The sequence below is a fragment of the Macaca mulatta genome, chromosome 4 (assembly GCF_049350105.2).
Source record: "Macaca mulatta isolate MMU2019108-1 chromosome 4, T2T-MMU8v2.0, whole genome shotgun sequence".
NCBI lineage: Eukaryota > Metazoa > Chordata > Mammalia > Primates > Cercopithecidae > Macaca > Macaca mulatta.
The window spans coordinates 76,116,945-76,124,679 of NC_133409.1; positions in this window are offsets into that span (position 1 = coordinate 76,116,945).

Consider the following 7,735-nt stretch of genomic DNA (forward strand, 5'->3'; position numbering starts at 1 on the left):
ATTACTACATAGTCCAGCACAAAAAGACCTGTGGGTGATCAGGAGTTGGAAGGTTCCAAAGTAATGAAGGTAACACTGGATACAAGAAGTAAAACTGCTCCAGAATCTCAGGAGTCAGGCTAATACAACCTCTCCTGCAATCCTGTCTGTGCTCACTCCTGGAGTCCATCTTGCCACGGCCAAAGCCGCCTCTGTCTCCACCACCCCAACCCCCTGGGAAACCCTTACAGTCCCCACCACAGCCCCAGTAGCCACCTTGATCATAGCTCCTCTGCCATCATGAAATCATCTCCATAGTTACCCCCACATGAAAGCCTCTGGTTCCCCTCCTGAGCCATCTGGTTTAGGGGCCTTACACTGGTGGCATTCTATTAATTCCTCCAAAGAATGAATGATGCAGAAAACCATCGCCATCACCACTACCATCACCATCATCACCATCAACACCACCATCATCACCATCAACACCACTATCACCAGCATCACCACCACCATCACTATCACCATCAACACTACCACCATAACCACCACAATCATCACCATCCTCACCACTATCACCATCAACAACACCATCACCACCATTGCCATCAACACCACTATCACCACCATCACCACCACCATCACTATCACCATCAACACTACCACCATAATCACCACAATCATCACCAACACCACTATCACCACCACCATCACTATCACCATCACTATCACTATCAACACTACCACCATAACCACCACAATCATCACCATCATCACCCCTATCACCAACACCAACACCATCATCACCATCAACACCACTATCACCACCATCACCACCATCACTATCACCATCAACACTACCACCATAACCACCACAATCATCACCATCATCACCACTATCACCACCATCACCAACACCATCACCATCACCATCAACACCACTATCACCACCATCACCACCACCATCACTATCACCATCAATACTACCACTATAACCACCACAATCATCACCATCATCACCACTATCACCAACAACAACACCATCACCACCATCACCATCAACACCACTATCACCACCATCACCACCACCATCACTATCACCATCAACACTACCACCATAACCACCACAATCATCACCATCATCACCACTATCACCAACACCACCACCACCACCATCACCATCATCACCATTACCACCACCACCATCACCATGACCATCATCCATCACCAGCATCACCATCAACCCCATTGACCACCATGACCACCACCATCATCACTATCACTGTCACCAACACCAACACCATCACCACCATCACCATGACACTCATCACAAACATTATCACCAGCATCATCACCAGCATCACCATCAACACTATCACCACCACCATCACCATCAACACCACTACCATCACCATCATCGTCACCATCACCATCAATCATCACCATCATCCATCACCAGCATCATTACCATCATCACCATCATCAACATGAAGCCATATCAGGATGCAGAGTGTGGTGAAGAGCAGGGGACACTGAAGAAGAGGAGTGGAGTGGTGGGATGCAGGTGCCAGTGCAGCCATATGGAATGTCCCATGTGGAACAGGACTTTGTCTCTGGAATTGGATTCTGTTTCTGCCAACTAACTGCCAACTTTGTGACATTGGAAAAGTCACTTAACCTTTCTGAGCCTTAGTGACCATGCATGTAAAATCAGAATAATAATGGTCCCTGAGGTGATGGTAAGAATGAAAATGTGTAGGCTGGGCATAGTGGCTCCTGCCTAGAATCCCAGCACTTTCAGAGGCCAAGGTGGGTGGATCCCTTGAGCCCAGGAGTTCGAGAACAGCCTGGACAACATGGTGAAATCCCATCTCCACAAAAAAAAAAAAAAAAAAAAAAATTCCAGGCGTGATCTCACATGCCTGTCGTCCCAGCTGCTCTTGAGGCTGAGGTGGGAGGATCCCTTGAGCCTGGGAGGCAGAGGTTGCAGTGAGCCATGATCACACCACTGCACTCCAGCCTGGTGATAGAGTGAAACCCTGACTCAAAATTTAAAAGAAAGAATTAAATGTATAAGCCCCTGGCCAAACTACTAGTCTGACCCAGGGCAGGGTCCTGGCAAACAGCAGTTTCTTCCCCTGCTGCTGCTCCATCCCAGCAGGATGGGTCAGGACTCCGGTGGAAGAGTCAATAGTTTCTTACTGAAGATCTGGATGGCTGGAGAAGGTCAAGCACAGAGCACGCAGGTGAGGAAGAGAAGGAAACGCCCGTGTGGGAAGAGGCAAGACTAAACAGGACTGGGCTCCAGAAAGCCAGGGGGTGTTGCCAGCATTTATGGGATTGGGTGGCCATAAGGGTACTTTCAGCCAAAGGAATGAAAAAACCCGGCTGAAGCTGGCTCATTTGATAGGGAAACGGATTCTTTCAAATCCGGCACTGGAAGGGAAGGTGGCACCAGATTTGGTTCTTGGGCTCTGGGTCCCCCTTAGGCTGTGGCATCCAGACAGTCTTCAGAGGAGGGACTGTCTCTCCTGGTCTCTTTCTTAAAAGCCAAGACTCCTTCCCACACTGGTCTTGTGCCCACCTGCACACTCATTCACTGCAGGGAGTGCATGATCCTGGGCTCGGGCCAATCACAGTGTAGCCCTGGAGCAGCAGGCAGGGTTGCTTGGCCCTGAGTCAAAATTGGGGTCTATGAAGAAGAAAAAGTTATCGGGAGTATTGTCTGGGCAACCCACAGCACCCACTAAATCCTGAAGGGGATGTGGTGTAGAGAAAGGACTTCCCAGCAGGGTTGGGGCACAGCGCCCTGGCAGCACCTGCAGCCTGGAAAAAGTTGTCTTGGGCAGACAGCCGCGCTGCTGTCCACCATGAGGGGTCAGCTAGGGACTCCCTGCACAGGGACTACAGGCTGCAATACAAAGTGGTGCACGAGGGATCTAGAACAGACCACATGCCCTCCTCACATGAAATTTTAACAGAGTCCAGCATCTGACCCGGATCAAAACAGCATCTGCAGGGACTGACTCTGGGTCACCCCAGCCCAGCCCAGTATGCAGGTTGCTCCAGGACCCAGGTGACTTTCTTGTCACAACCTGGGAGCATCAGGGGCTGTGCAATGGTCAGGCTCAGCCAGAGGGCTTTGAGTGTCACAATAGCTAAGGAGAAGCTTAATGCCAGAGGGAGAGGTGAAGGGTTGGTCCTCAGTTTCCACACCACAGATTATCCTGGGGGGCTTCCAGCATTTTGCACTGGGAAGCCGCAGCCGATTTCAAGAGTCACGTGATCATTGTGCACTTCTCTCCGAGGCAAGCCCACTAGGAGCCCTGGGCTCACCTTGGCTCTTGCTTGACACCATCCTGGGGTCTGAAGAGGGCTGGAAGTGATTCCTGGACTGGCTGCTGTGGGTGTAGTTGGATTTTCCCAGCTTCCTGGTATTCCAGGGGGTTGCAGGAAGAGTCTCCTTCTTGGGAAGGCTGAATGCCCTGATCTACAGGCTGGGGACCCTCTGACTGGACAGACCCGGCCCCTGTGAGCGCTCATCGCAGGTGGGAGATCTGAGTTTGGGGATGGGGAGATTTGGTATTGCAGATCAGACCCGAGAAGTTGGCGGAGACCTGAGACTAGTGGCTGCAGCTTTCTGTCCTGGTTGACATGGCCATGGTGGTTGTGATCATCCCTACATGGGTGAGGACAGCCCCGTGTGTGACCACGCCATCACCCTGGAGCCACCGCTGGTGGCTCTGCCATGGACGGCCGTGTGCACACCACTTGCCAGAAACCCTTGCTCAGGGTGGCCTCGCAGGTGTTAAAACAGGAAGAGCTGGCCCAGCGTGGGAGGGTGGTTTTTTGGGGTGCTGTGAGAGCCTCCAAGGCCCCTAGATATGGCAGAGCTGGATGCTCCACAACCACTTCTGTTTAACAACTTTGCTGAGATACAATTTACGAGCCACACGAGTCACCTGTGGGGAGTGGAAGCTCATCGCAGGCCTTTTTGGACTTCATTTCTTCTGTTGAGTTGGTGGAAGGAGTCCTTGCCCTTCAAGAGATCCCTCTTTGTGCAGAGCCCCTGACCAAGAGGCCCACAGGAGCCCTGGGATTTTAAGTCACAGGGAAATATCAGGACCAAAGGAACCAATCTGGTCAACTCCTCTCCCCTTAGCCATGAAACTCTGGCTTATAATTAGGACACAAACATTTTATTCTTCAAAAACTTTTTTGAAACGTTGGAACAGAACATCACACAGACACACACACACGCACACATGCATACACACACATACTCGCACGTGCACACACTCGTGTGCACACACATGGATACACACACTCGTGTGCACGCACATACACATGCACACACACAAAGACCCTGACATGGCAGAGATCTTGGGAAAGGTAGCCCACTTTTATCACTGTGAAAATGGGGGGCGAGGTCTTGCTCTCTCTCTCTCTCTCTCTCTTTTCCTTTCTCAGCCTTGTGAAATGCTTGTTTGGAGATAAATTGCTCACATCTGTGGAATCCTGCCTTCCATTCTGTGGCATTTAAGTCCCTTCTTGCTTCCCTCCCAATGCCCTGGGCTTGGGCCCTGTCTTTTACTTTTGGTGTCTCACTGTAAACGTTGAGAAAGGACTTCTGGTGCGTGGAACAATACACAACACTCGTATTTAGTTTGATGTCCCCCCCAGTCCTAAATTAAGCCACCTTCCTCCACAAGATTATCCTCTAGAATTGGTTTAATGATGATAACATTATTCATTTGACAACAAGCAATTGAACATTGTTTTTTTGTGTTGTCTTGTGTTCTGTTTTTTGCCGTGACCCAGCTGGCTCTTCTAGCCAGATAAGTGGTATTTTACATTGGAAGCAATTATCATTGTAATTACACCGATGGCTGTCACTGGAAAGGTGATATGCTAGGAAAAGTGTCAGAGGCTCCAGGACACTTTGTTCCAGAATCCACACTTGTAGGCAAACTCAGAATTTTTAACCAGTTTCTTCACCTCTCTATCTGCTCTTTGGAAGTCAGCCCATGTCAGCTTTGGATGCCACTTCCTGGTTTGGCTGGAGGTCTTCTGAAGGCTGGCTTCTAGAGTATTTAAAGCTGACTTATTGATCTATCTGGTGATTTTGAACCTTTGGCTTCAAGAATGTAGTGCATACAAATTGCAGTCACAAAATCACATAAGCAAAAATTGTAATTTTTTTCTACAATTAAGCTAAATTTTTATCCTGAACTTCTTTTCTAATGGTTAGAAAACCCAACTTAGTCAATTGCAGGTAAACTCAGACAATTTCATGATCTAGCAGCCCCTTTTGTGCTTAAGAGCAGCTAAGAGCAGGATTTTCTGCCAGTTTTCTCGCTAGCATCTCATCGTGCGGCGGTTGGATGGGTGGTAGCTTACCTGGTGTGGTAGGTTGGAAGCATGGCCTGACTTCACCTCTCCCTCTATTCTGCCCTTTGCCACATAATTCTCGTGTGTCCACCCACAGTGACGCCAGCCTCCGTCGTAGGACCTGTTTTGGCCAATGAGATATCAGCAAGTATGAGGCAACTAGAGGCTTGCAAAGCACTTGCATGATTAGACTTGCTTGATCTTCCCCTCTGCCCTTGCCAGAAGGACATGCCCATGCCAGCCCATGGATCCCAGGAGAACGAGAGGCAGGTGGAGCACAGCTGGCTCACCTGGATGGGATGGAGGCCACTGTAGCCAGCAACCCCAGACGTATGAGAAAGCAGCTCACAGCTACTGCAGGCTCAGGGGAGACCCTGCATTAGGGGCGCTGAGTCCGGCAGTCTCGGAGCTAAATACGTGTTCCTTGTGATTAGGCAGCATCGCAGTGAAGGGACGATGCACACGAGGTTGTGCTATCTAGGGGAAGCATCTGCCCTTCTTGCACTTGCATTTGCAGAAATAGAAGGTCTTCCTCTTGTAGTTCATTACTGATACCTATTCCCTGTGAGATCCACTGGACAGAGCTGGCCCTCACAGGCCGGGCGCGGTGGCTCACACCTGAAATCCCAGCACTTTGGGAGGCCAAGGCAGGTGGATCCCCTGAGGTCAGGAGTTTGAGACCAGCCTGGCCAACGTGGTGAAAACCCGTCTCTACTAAAAATACAAAACTTAGCTGGGCGTGGTGGCGGGCACCTGTAATTCCAGCTATTTGAGAGGCTGAGGCAGGAGAATCACTTGAACCCCACAGGCAGAGGTTGCGGTGAGCCAAGGTTGTACCACTGCACTCCAGCCTGGGGGATACAAAAAAAAAAAAAAAAGAAAGAAAGAAAGTAAAAGAAAAGGGAAGAACTGCCCCTCACTGACGTTGTCTGGGGCGGCCAAGGCTCCATGGGCCTCAGGCCTGCACAGTCACTGTGATGCCCGTGGCTCTGCCTGCATTGTGGTGTCCTCTGCGTAGCTTACTTCCCCTCAGCGGACAGCCATGCCTTCGCAGGGCACCAGGAGTGCCGGCTGCCCTCTGACTGTGAGAGACTGGAGAACGTTCGGCTCCCTTGGTGGCATCTCATCATTACCCTGGTCCCCAGGAAAACATCTTGACTCCATCCCCTAGTCCACACAAAATGGATTTGTCTGCACAGCCTCCCAGACCTCCAGACAGGAGCTAAGCCAAGCCCTCTGTGCTCACATCCCAAAACCTGTCTTACCGATCTGTTGTTGCCCGCCCCCACCTCCCTCAACTCCCCCAACAGTTCCCAACTGTTCCTGGCTCCCCCCAGGAATAGTTGGGAACCCCCTCATGCCTGTCTGCTATCCTTATTGTCCTCCCTCCCCTCCTCCCTGGACATCAGTCCCCTTCTACGGGATTCTCCAGCAGTGAAGCTTCCTCTCCCTCCAGCCTGATAGTCTTCATGAAGCCTTTAAGTGGGGTCATCTGACTTTTCATCTCTTCTCTTCCCACTTCATGTATGCAAGTCGCTGGCACACATTTCCGACCGGGTCCCTTCAGGGCTTAGCCATTCCACTTCTAAATACCCAGCGCTTGCTTTCAAGACAATTATCTGTGATGAGATTCAAAAACTGATTTTAATCTGAAAAGCCAAGAACTTGTCCCTCACTCCCCTGTATGTCTGGGTTCTCTATATACAATCCGGTTGTATTTCCAGATTAACACTGGAGGCCTGGTGCATGGCCTCATGCCATAATCCCAGCACTATGGTAGGCTGAGGTGGAGAAACTGCTTGAACCCAGGCGTTCACGATCAGCCTGGGCAGCATAGGGAGACCCCATCTCTACAAAAATTTTTAAAAATTAGCCAAGTGTGGTGGTGCACACCTGTGGCCCCAGCGAGGCTGAGGTGGGAGGATCACTTCAACCCAGGATGTCAAGGCTGCAGTGAGCCATGATGGCGTCACTGCACTCCAGCCTGGGTGACAGAGCAAGGCCTTATCTTTTTTTTTTTTTCTTAAAGACAGTCTTGCTCTTGTGGCCCAGGCTGGAGTGCAATGGCATGATTTTGGCTCACTGCAACCTCCGCCTCCTGGGCCCAAGTGATTCTTCTGCCTCAGCCTCCTGAGTAGCTGGGATTACAGGCACCCACCACCACGCTCAGCTAATTTTTGTATTTTTAGTAGAGACGGGGTTTCACCATGTTGGCCAGGCTGGTCTCGAACTCCTGACCTCAAGTGATCCACCCCTCCTTGGCCTCCCAAAGTGCTGGGATTACAGCATGAGCCAGTGCTCCCGGCCAAGACCCTATCTTAAAAAATAAAAAATAATTGGAAGAGGGTGGTAACTTGATACAACA